Source organism: Pinus tabuliformis, chromosome X, assembly GCF_031772625.1.
Source record: "Pinus tabuliformis cultivar Carrire ecotype Pingquan chromosome X, CPIR1, whole genome shotgun sequence".
Lineage (NCBI taxonomy): Eukaryota > Viridiplantae > Streptophyta > Pinopsida > Pinales > Pinaceae > Pinus > Pinus tabuliformis.
This window is the reverse complement of record NC_142308.1, coordinates 396,888,048-396,900,514: the sequence shown is the minus strand read 5'-3', so window position 1 is coordinate 396,900,514 and position 12,467 is coordinate 396,888,048. Positions and strand designations below refer to the sequence as shown.

Below are 12,467 nucleotides of genomic sequence, written 5' to 3'. Positions count from 1 at the left end.
CTTGTAGACACTCGCTCAACTGCTGCTCCAATTGCACTTTTGTCAGTGTCCTTTGATCTTGCTCTCTTGGAGGCCATTGATGTTGAAATGTTAAGAGGTAGACGAACAGCTGCTAGATCTGGAGACAAAGCAACATGCATGGCAAGAAATTTTGTCAACGAAAACCAAAGAAAACTTGAAGAATGACATGCAACATACCTGGGGATTGACTGGAAAGGATTGCGCAATTTCTCCTAGGAGTCTAGCTGACTAGCTGCCAGAACTGCACAAAAGGAAGTCTGAGCTATCTGGGGTGGCTGGCTGGCTACTGGAATTGTGCAATGCGCAATCCAGGCTGGCTTGTTGGCTGTTGAAACTGCGTAATGTCCATTTCAGCTGGCAGTGGTTGTAGGTCTAGTGACTACATTGCGCAATTTTCTGGGCCAGTAATCACTATCCCTCATAATTGTGCAATGCAAGACTGGAGGATAGACACTGGTAAGAAATGCGCATTTCATTAGAGGAAGACAGAGCCTTCCCTCTCAGGATTGCGAAATGTTGTCTTGGTGAGGTAAAGTCTAGGCCAAGGCTATCGAGATCCGTCAACGGGCAACTGAAAGGAAATGTGAATGTGATTGCATGGTGATACTAAGTGTAAGCAAGAGTGAATGATCATGCATACAAACAGTGAATGAAAGATTCAGAAAACGGAACAACATGCATGTGGGTGAAGCGAGTCGCCCAATCAGCGACCGTTTGTGCAAAACAGTTTCATGCATGCGACAACAGTGAGATTCTAAAGAAAACTGAAACAATGCTAGTACAAGCTAGTATGCATGTAAAATGATAGAAAGTGTTCAAAGAAATCAAGAAAACAACACTCACACTAGTGAAAACACATAAAGAGACAAAAATGCTGCAAAACACAAGTTAAGCCAACTTACCCGTGAATAGCTGAGTTGGATGTGCCAAAGACTCCTAGATGTGTTGTGGGATGTCATAGCTCCAATATCAATGTGAATGAGTGAGCTCTGAAGCATCGAATATATAATTTTGAGGCTTATGACGCGCATGCCACAAATCTAGGAGAAACCGACACTTGGAGGAAGGATTCTAAAATGATCTTTGCATGTAATCTCCAGCTGCCAAAAATAGCTCCCTAAAATCTAGGGATGCTTTTTTCATGTTGCTTTTTGCTATTCGGGGAGAAAACAACCCATGCATGCAAGTCAAGTTTTCTTGGTCCTCACTACAACCTGTCAACCCAACTACACATGCAACAGTCTGCTCAGCTGAGGAGAAAAAATATGCATTTCTAGGAGGGAGCTGAGTAGATGCCCAGAGGGATTACATAATTTCTAGGCAGAGCAACTGACTATTGCCCAGAATTGCACAATTTCTGGGCTGAGCAATCCTGCTAGGAGGAATTGCACAATTTTCTCAGTGATTCTCGACAGGAAGATTTGTGCAATTATGCAGCCCAATAGGATGCGAGACAGAATTGCATAATTTCTAGAGGGAATGCTGGTTCCCGTCGAGAATTGCGCAATTTCTTAAGGGAGCTGCTCAACTTGAAGCTGGACCAAATCTTGAGAAACAACCTACGAGGGGGATGCAACAAGCTCTGATGCACAGGGTGACAATCTGCTAGAAAATCACTGAAGCTTGTGTATTTGACAAGGCAAGACGTGCTACTATGAAATGTTGGTAGGGAGGCTCCAAAATGAAGCTAAGGCAAACTTTTGGAGGGTGGTTTTAGCTGCTATAACACAAAAAAAAACGAAGACAAGAACATTTTAAACATAAAACCCTCACTCTATATAAATGATCCCTATTGAAAAAACATGAAGAATGAAATTGTGTGGTAAGCTAGTGTCGACTTGTTGGCATAAGAGATGATTCTGGGCGTAAGTATTGTCGATAGTCGAAAGGATAAGCTGCAAAGCTAGTTCTGACGAGTGGTGAGAGTGCGAATGATCAGAGAATGATGCCAAAAAAGGGAGGTCGTTACCCTAAAACTAGTTCATCTCAATCTAGCCATTGATGCAAACACTAATGTCTTGAACCATCGATTAAGACCATAATTTACATCCTAGGACAACCAAATCCCTATGTAATGTCACAACATGCGATATCACAAATATTCAAAATAACTACTTAAAAGATAAATGAAATATGTAGACCCTTGGTACATTATGAAGCAACAACAGACAACAATATAAATTAAACATGAATATAAATTATACAAATACTAGTCATTATCTTACCAAGCGCTAACACAAATATAACGCTTCATATGACAACACATAAGAAAAACATTAGCATAGCATAAGTGTTCTAAGGTCGTATAATGTGCAAGATGACAATAGTAGGGATAATAATGTCTCTACATAGATACATAAGTGGAGCATAAGTAGAGTTCATAATTTCTTCGCATATATAGCATGTAGCGATATATATATATATATATATATATATATATATATATATGATAAGTCAAACTTTTACACAATAATTTTCCAGTTATAGGTAATAGAAAAAATAAATAAATGTTGGAGTATATTACATTGTTGTTATTTAAACCTTAAAATATATGTGGAATTTTAATGATTTTGATTTTTAAAAATTCGTAATGGATATGTAGTAGGGAAGAAAATTATTTTATTATTAAATTAATTTATTATTATGTAGTATGAAAGAAAATTATTTTATTATAAAATTATTTTATTATTCTTTTTAAGCTTGGTAGGAATACATCTTTATCATAATAATTTTCCAATTATAAATAATAGAAAAAATAAATAAATGTTGGAATATATTACCTTAGTGTTATTTAAACCTTAAAATATATATGGAATTTTAATCATTTTGATTTTTTAATGGTTTTGTAGCATGAAAGAAAATTATTTTATTATAAAATTAGTCTTTTATGTTTTTTGTAAGCTTGGTAGGAATACATCTTCATCATGTTGAACTTCTCACCCCGATTGGGAGAAAGCAAAGGATTTGAACCCAAGACTTCTAGTTGAGTGAGACTTCATTTCCATGGCCATTGCCAATTGAGTTACCCCAAGAGGACATAAACTTAGTTTAGTATTATTATTACTAAATTATTTATATTTTTTATTTTAATAATAAATATAAATAACTCATGGGTATATAATATATGGTGATAGTGTATTGTTAAGTCACTCCATGGTGTCAAAATCACTGGTTTGAAATTTTGTGGGAAAAAATCTAACCATGTTAACGGTTGGTGTGGCCTAGAGCAAGTGCAATCACTGAATGGTTTTGATAGTTTTCCAAGTAATTTTGACAACTTAAATGTTGATAGATCGAGTTTCTCAAACCTTAAACTTGTAATCATCTCATAACTCAGATAATTTCACAAACAAAAAAAATTAATAAATAAAAATAATAATTTTAGTTATCATTCATTCATATATATATTTATTCTTCATATATATATATATATATATATATATATATATATATATATATATAGATATATATATATATATAAATTTAATAATATTATTCACCCATTGTATAAGTAACATATTGTATAAGTAACATATGTTAATACAAGATTAGATAGGTCACATATATATTTTGGAAACCTTTCAATTCGATTTAATAATCTTATTTCAATTCGATTTAATAATATTATTTACGCATTATTGTATAAATAAAATGTGTGCCGTTTAATAACGGGTAGACACCATACAAGATAGGATAGGTCACATATATGTTTGGACGCCTTTGAATTCGATATAATATGCATAAATCCCATTATCAACATGGGGACGAGTCGGCAGATGATTCCGACTATATATTTTATTGGTTTGAAAAGCAATGGTTGTGATTGCTGAAAATTGATTCATCCTCCAATCACAAAGGTGAGAAGACAGAGAAATTATGTGGAAATCTGAAATTCGTGCTCAAGCGGTCAACATTAATCCCAGTGGCCTGGACCTAATCAACTCTTTATACTGACATCACCATCAATCTCTAAGAAACAGCGACTGCAGAGAAATTGAAATGAAAATAGCGTCCGAATACAATGGGTGTAATTTTTTTTCCGTGCAGAGTATAAAGAATACATTTTCCCTATCCAATTTATTATTGAATACAATGGGTGTATTTTTCTTCTGCATTGACTTGCGTTTCAGAAGAACGGTGTTATATAATCTGTCACGCACCTCTATATAATTTTTTTTTTAATATTACTAGGCAATCACTTACCTTAACATTGTACTATGGTAAAAACATTAGTCGATATCAAAACATATATGTTACATTACTTGGTATTAATAATAACTTGTTAACATCAACAACGAATCTATATATGTATAAGGTGGCAGCTTAAATGAAATATGACCATATCCCCGTGAGGCAGGTATAAAGGTTACACGCTGCATTAATCCGGTTGATTGATTAAGGTTAAATGTTTTGTGCATATAGACATGGCATATATTACATAACCCTTCGAAACTCTGCCACCACGAAACCTTCGGCTTACATACATTGCACCGAATTCAATTTCATTAATTAGTAACAGCTACCACTCGGATCTTTTCCACATTCGAACTTACCTGCATTCATCACGATCGTCCGGCCATATGCTCAACCCTGCGTCGTCCAGTTGGCAAGGCGGACGGTGCGATGGCACTTGGCCATGTGCTCCCGGAGCTCGAGGTTTTACCGTCTGACTTCTCGGTGAATTTGCTTTCGCGCCCATCTCTACTGGCTATCGAACGGTGGACAAGGCTTAAGGCAGATCGACGGAGAGCGATCGTGCCACGAACCGGTCATAGACATGGTAGGTTTATAAACCCGTCCCTTTTCTTCGGATTCTTATTATTTTCATTTGTCAAGTGTCGAGTTACTGAGCTCTGGGTTATTGAATAGTTCTAATGCGAACTACAGCTGCTGTTCAGGTTCTGGTATCGTTTCAGGTATGCGTCCATTATGGTTTTCACAGCTTCGGTGTCTATTAACGGTATTAATCCTTGTTCCTTTCTTCTCGATATGGTTACAGTCTCTTGTCTGTCACGGCTTACAGTTATAGTTTAGCAGTGTTAAAGTTTATTGTTCCACCATTACTTACTGCAATATGTTGTATAGATTAATGAATCATTGGTTTCTGATTCAGGTCGAAGCTGGCGTTGGACTTGGAAGCAAGGGTAGCTTCCTACATGCCGCCAGTCGCCCTGAACCAGGTAGGCATATCTCTGTTGACTGCTGCACTTCTCCTTTACTCAAATCGAAGTCTGAATCCGACAGACAATGACTGTTTTCGATTCGACTTCTCCATATACCAGGGTTCACTTGGCAATGAATCGGCTTCTAGCCTTGCTCAGGCGGGAAGCACCATACTCAGAGCTTCGACCATTTTAACATGTTTATTTAAGTTTTTAAGCCATTCGGCTCTTTTCTGTTTACGGCAACTATTGGGAACAAGTTTGTAATAGACTCTGTCATACAAGTTTCATGACTTCTGTATAAATGGAATTAATCCTTTTGTTCGCATACGTTTATTTCAGCCCCCTCGGCGGAATGTGTCTTCTGTTTATTTTTAGTTTACCATGCTGAGTTTCTTCTATGTAAATGACTAATATATAGCCATCTATTTCCATATGAAAATGCGTTTAACGCCAAGAGACTCTCTGTACGAAAGTTGTTATATTTTAGTTATAATACCACTGTTATATTACTGCTGTTATATATTGTGTTTGGTTTGATATCCGGCGGCTCGATCTCTTTTCCATTCGACTTTGTAGCCGGGGTTTATATATAAGTCGGCCTGAGAATGCATATAGTACCATTGTTGAGCTATTCTGCCCACAGACATTGTTTATTTAATGGGTATTTAGATGCGTTGTTTTGACTGTGAATTCAATGCATGCAAGCTACAGAGTCTAGATTATGAATGTATTATCGATCTCCGGCTACGGCTGTCCGGTCCGGGATTTGGTTTGCTTTTGTGTTTTTCCTTAATTTATATAGCTAACGATGTAGCATATATATATATATATATATATATATATATATATATATATATATATATATGCGTTCAGCCTTGTAGCGGGACTTACCAGTCCGTCTTAAGGTTTTGGTGTCATAATGTACACGCATATTTGGGGTTTTTCTTCAAGAATGTTTACTCTGTTTTTCTCCCGAATCTTGCTGTACAGAATATATATACATATATTTCTTTACTCAGTTTATAAAAACAAGCAATGGGTCTAACGTATCCCTTCCCATATTTCTAAATGTCATTCGGTTAATAATGATCTGTTTGTTCAGATTTATATCATATGATTTTTGATAACAAGATACAAGGGTTTGATGTCCGTTAAATGTAAATGGGTTTCAGTCTCTGTTTATGCAAATACTGTTTAATTCTTCTTTATTTCTCTCAGATAAGAGTACTAGACAGCTACCCCTTGCTGGTTCCACTTCTTTTCACATTACAGTAATTTAGTTTAATACAGTGCAGAATAAAAGATGGCTTCAGTAGATAAATAGTTTCACAGCACAGTACTTAGTTTAGCATAATACAGTAAACAGATAATTTCAATAAATGTAATCTCACAGTAGGCCATACCTGCTATTCTGCAAACCTACTTGAGTGCTTGTCAAACCACCCGACCATAGGAAGAGTTCCTTCTCTGACCTTCCACCCCCAAGCACTTGCAGGTCCTACTCGACCGCAATTCCACTGGCCTTGCCAGTAAACGCTATCTGGTCCTAACCAGACGTAGCGTGCACAGGAAATTCTTTCCTCTTATGCCATCTGATCCAGACATAGCATCAGTATTTTTTTTCCTCTTTTTTCTCTGCGCATTCTAATTATAAGATCTGTAGCGGCTGTTTTCGATTAATGTCAAATAAACACCGCCGCCCAGAATGCCGCTGTATGAGCTATGCACCCTCTAATATAATGGCTCTGAAGGCTTTTGCGGTTTTCGGAATCTTTCCCGTGTTAACGGCAAGCTCCTCCGCTTCTGTGGTTTCCTGATTTTGTGCTTATCGTTTCCCTCATTCCCGTTCAGTTCCACAACAGCCAAGAATCAGTTAATAACTGATTCGTAATCTTTAATTACTTTTACGCAGGGTTACAGTTATTCATGATAGGGATATTACATAATCTAGACATTTTAATAACAGTAATTCTCGTTAAAAGAAGTCTTAGATAGTTCAAACACTTTTATAACCACAATACACTGACGGCTGTCCTCATGGGGCAACATCATTCATTCTTCAGTTAGTAAACGTAACGTAGTCTAATAAATTAAATCCAGCAATTTTCTTTCAAAGGGGTGCTACTACTCTTAGGAAAAACGCATATATATTTTATTATTAATACTTCGGGGTTACATCATCATTACATCATAATTGCGTTAACAGACGGCAACATAGATCATCTTATTCGATCTTGGGTGGGGAGTTCATTAATGAACCGTCCCAACTACCCCGAACAACGTCAGTACATTTTCATGAATGGGTTTATAATGATAGGTCGTTTCTACTGGGTTTGTTTTAATCGAAAATCAGCATTTTATAATAAGAGATTGTTTCTGAAATTTGATAACAATCTTTGAATATATATTAATGTTTTAATAATGCTTTTAAATTTTATTTTTAAATATAAAAAAATTTAAAGGGATAAAAGTATGTAATACACTTAAATTGGTTTCCAAATTTGTATTAACATTCAAAATAAAATCACGAGAAAAATTCCAAAGGAAGCACTTGATTAACTTACAGAAGAAGAGTCCGATAGTCACAATGTTTCTAGAAAATAGCTCTCTTTTCATCAACGGTCCTGACAGATAAGGTGTTTCATCCCGATTGTTATCGAATAGTTTTGGTCTATCTTGTGCTTATTCTTTATCCGGAAAGGACTATTCAATAAATTTATTGGTCTAAATTTTATTTTTTTGAACTTTCTTTGTTCCAACAAACTAATGAGATTATTTTTCTAACAATATATTTATTTATATTGGTTTTATTAATCTGATACAAATATTTTTATATTTATATTTTTTTATTTTACAAGTAGTTTTTATTTATTTTTAGTGAAATGTATGTGAAAAATATTTATATAAAGATGAGAAGAAAAATAATGGGAAATATTTGATAGACTTTATAATAATATATTATATTAAATAATTATTTTTATTTTTAATTTTAGTTTTGGATTGGGGAATGAGTAAGATTGGAGGAAATATTGACTAATATTTATGATAATATGTGTTACTAGTTATTCTTTCCATTCTAATTTTGGAATTGAAGAGTGATGGGTAAATTCTTTTAATGGGAGGCCAAGGTGTGTGGTTAATAATCTTTATACAAAGGAGATTTGATGTTCAATATTGGCTAAATTTTGCCATGGTACCTTCAGCCTTCATATATGACATAGGAGGAAATATTGAGTAAAACTTATAATAACATGTTAATTTCTCCACTACCACCCTTGTATATGGGATGGAGGTAAATGTTAAGTAAAAATAAACAATATGTTATATCCAATTTTTTCTCTCCACCCCAAATGCTCATCTAACTTATGACCATATATTAAGTCAATAAAAAGTAGAATTGGAAAGTTGTGGATAATTATCTTACATTTAATCTCTAGTTGTAATTTCCTATCAATGCATGTCAACGATAACTTAATAACTTTGCTGGTTAAAATTTTGCTGAAAAACTACAATAGATTAATCTATGTTCACTTTTTTATTTTCAAAAATTGGTAAATGTATTAAAGTTAAAAAGAAATGCAGTTGTAATTGTCTATCAATCTTTTTCAATTGAATAATTTGATTAGTTATAATTGTTTTAATTTTGTTTCAATATCATTAGTCTATAATACAATTAAGGAAAAGATATTAAATTTAAAAATGGAAAGTAGAACTAAAGTAGCAGACTTGCAATAAATACGATAATTAACTTATTTATCGTTTTCAATAACATAAATCTTGATTTTAATATGAAAAAAAAATTTACATTATTCTATAAGCTACCTAATTATTCAAGATTTCAAACTTCCAATATGTGTTTTTTTGTCTAAAAACTAATAATGTCATTTGAAATTCCCTATGATTATTAATTTATTATCAGATAAAATTAACATGACATATAAATTAATGGATCAATCATTCATATTTATTTTTATTAAATTGATAGGCATGCTTTTATGGGATAGTTTTTACAAATTTTGAATTTAAGTATCCATAATAGAGATTTTTTTTTTTTTTTGTATAATTAGTAGGACCTTTCATTCATTCATAAAAAGCAGATTACAACCATAATAGACATTTCGTGGCCTCAACTTGCCCATTGCGAAACCAGGTCTGTTATCCATCAGAATGCGTTATATGACATCGAAAATCTGAAGTTCTTAAGTCTGTCAAACTTAGCCAATAAGGCCTGAATGTCTAAAACCCAGTTCACACTTAACCTACTCACAACAGTACTACTTAATGACATATACAACATCAAAATTTAACAACAACCACAAAAAAAGAAGCATTTAGAGCTAGTCCTCTGAGGACTCCACTGGAACTAGGTCCTTTTCACTAGAACACAAAATCTCTAACTGAGGCGGGCACATGATGTGTCGTTCAATATGTCCCAACTAAACATTTTGTTGCTCAATTTGAAATTGGACAAGTTGGAATTCCTTTTAGATTTCTTGAAATCCTGGATTGGTCTTAATGAAACATGTTGTGTTCATAATTTCCCTCGCCACTATATTCTTGATCATCTAGTAAAGATGAATTGTTTATTTATACCATGTAATCATGTCGCGGGTATTGTCGGGATCCGGAACCAACAACCTCCATTCTTCCTCCTATATCTCTTGCTCGACGCGTTGGTTGAGATCTATCTCCCAACCTGCAGTCATTCATCTCACCTAGACATGGGTGCCAGTGACATAATATTGAGACACAACACTGATATGCCGAGCTTGTGATTTCCAGCCTGTATCATTTTCTTTTCTCACTGTGGTTTGCCGAGCCATATTAGTGAACTCCCACTGGACAACAGAACAATCTTTGAGCCAAATTTTTAGTCGCTGAGAAGCCCACGCCTCACAAATTGGGTGGGTTTTCAACCTACTAACACCTGGTGCATTAACAAAGAACAAAAAGAGGGGACATATAAAATTAGTTTTATTTCTGATAAACATACAACAAAACTGGACATCCCACTTCCATTGGTACTCTTCTCCATCTGCTAGCACCTCTTGTTGTAGGACCACATTGAAACAATACAAACCATGGTGAGTCAATCTCCTTCCGAGGAAGGGATTGCCAACCCGCTCCTCAGGCCATTTCCAACATCGAAATTAAGAGTAATTGTGAACCAAAACCGACATCCTATAGGTCCTAATTTTAAACCAATTCGACCAAATATAGAAACAATCATGCTGACCATGATGGATACCCTTCCCGCAAAGACAAAAGGTCCATACTACGCCATACATTCCCATGTGAAGCAATAAAATACCATACAGGACCAAAACCAATTTAGAAATAGCAGATTCAACCACATTCCCATCTAACGAACAGACCATACCGAATCTTATAGTCACCCATTCAAAGGAGGGAACTAAAATCTTATGAACTACTATCACATTTTTGGTATGTCTCTAGCAAGGGTTAAAGGGAAGAAACAACACATACCCTAGAACCATTGCCATGAAGCCTATGCTGAGACCCTTCTGCAACCGAGGCCTGTCGTAAAAAATTTCTGCAGGAAAGGGGCTCAACCAATGATCCTCAACTCCCACAACCGCAATACACCACAACCAAATTGCATGTAAAGAACTGGCGATATCCCCCACCGCCTAGCTATTTAATTCTCGACACGCCTTGCTGCCAAACTTGCTCTCTCCCATGCCTCCTCACATCACCTCATATCTTTCATACATGCCGCACAACTGCCACGACCGCCCTCCCACATTAATAACTATCAGATCATTCATGGCTTGGGTCCCAAGTGAGATGATCCTCTTGCGCGCACCCCAATCGGGGGATCGATAATAGAGATTTGATTTCAATAAAATATTCTAAAATAAGTAGTATTTACAGATAAATGTTGATATTTATTTCCATAGTTATACCCTTTCTAAACTTTTTAAAAATCATATGAATAAGTGTAATATGAAATGAGTTAAAGTTTTCTTGATATGTGGTTTTGATAAACTATGGTATTAAAAAAAACTATTTATATGTTGAAAGTTTCCTTTCGTAAATTGGGCTGCAATATCCATAGTAAAAAATGCTATAACACATTTTTTTATATATATTTAGTTCATATATTGATTTTTTTATAATAATAATAATAAAATTTTACCTTGATATTATATTATGTTTTTTATTTATTTTGACAATATAAAATATATTATATGATATATTTTGATACTTATAATGAATTGATGCCTATCGTATTTATAATGAATTGATGCCTATCGTATTTACCACTCATTTCATGTATATAAATAACTTCAATTTTATATTATATCAGCTCTTTACCCCATAATACACTGCATATTCCTTACTCATCCACATTTGATTAACTACAAAATTAATTAAATATAATATTACTCGTGTGTTACACGAGATGTACTAGTGAGATTCCGCCATTTCATTTTAATGGGAGGCGTAATTTCCCTAAAGTCCCTCATCGCATTTAACGAATACATCTGTTATAAACAGATAGTTACAAAGCAATAAGGATGAATAGAGGTTGAAAAAAAGGAGAATCAAATTAGATGAATAAAAAAATAAATTTAATTAATATCCCTAACCAAAAACAGATTACGGAAATAAAAAATTAAATTAAATTAAATTTACTGGACATCCCTAATAACGAAACAGAATTTAAATGGACACCTCGCGTCCTTTCAATGTTCTGTCCCTAAACCCTCCATCGGTCTTCCCCCTACGAGCCTCAAATGCAAGGTCTCCCTCCTCTCAGGATGTTTAGTGGTAGAAGCCTATCGAACTAATTTGATCTCGGGGACCATTTGGTCCATATGGACAAGAGTAATTTTTTTATTTAAGAGTTAGATCATAAGTATATGTCATTTTTTTTCCAATTTGATAAATGTTTCTAGTATCACTCGTTTGATTTCCCTAGTGGTGCACCAAAGTAGTAAATGACGCTGATGTATATGTTTTCCAATTTAAAGAAATACCAATTAATTTAAAAGAAATACTATATATTATTATAATAATAATAAATTAATGAGATTATTTAAACATATTTTATTTAAATCTTTTTATTTACACATTATGCAACCTCTAATTCCTTTATTTTTGTGTGAAAATATAGAAAAATATATCGAACTTTAAACGTTTCACCAATCCATCTTAGTCCTAAATCCTCCATTTTAAGTTAACTTAAAAATCAAGTAAAACATATATACATAAAAGGAGAGAATTATTAATAGATTAACATGTAATCTATATAAT

The 12,467-nt window shown here is 34.2% G+C and overlaps 1 long non-coding RNA gene across 1 annotated transcript; it reads left to right on the top strand.

Moving 5' to 3' along the window:
- The first annotated feature begins 4,853 nt into the window (after positions 1–4,853).
- Positions 4,854–5,509, top strand: LOC149140197 (uncharacterized). Its single transcript, XR_016264033.1, has 3 exons — positions 4,854–4,937; positions 5,135–5,201; positions 5,304–5,509. It is a non-coding gene; the product is annotated as an uncharacterized LOC149140197 (long non-coding RNA).
- Positions 5,510–12,467: the final 6,958 nt, after the last annotated feature.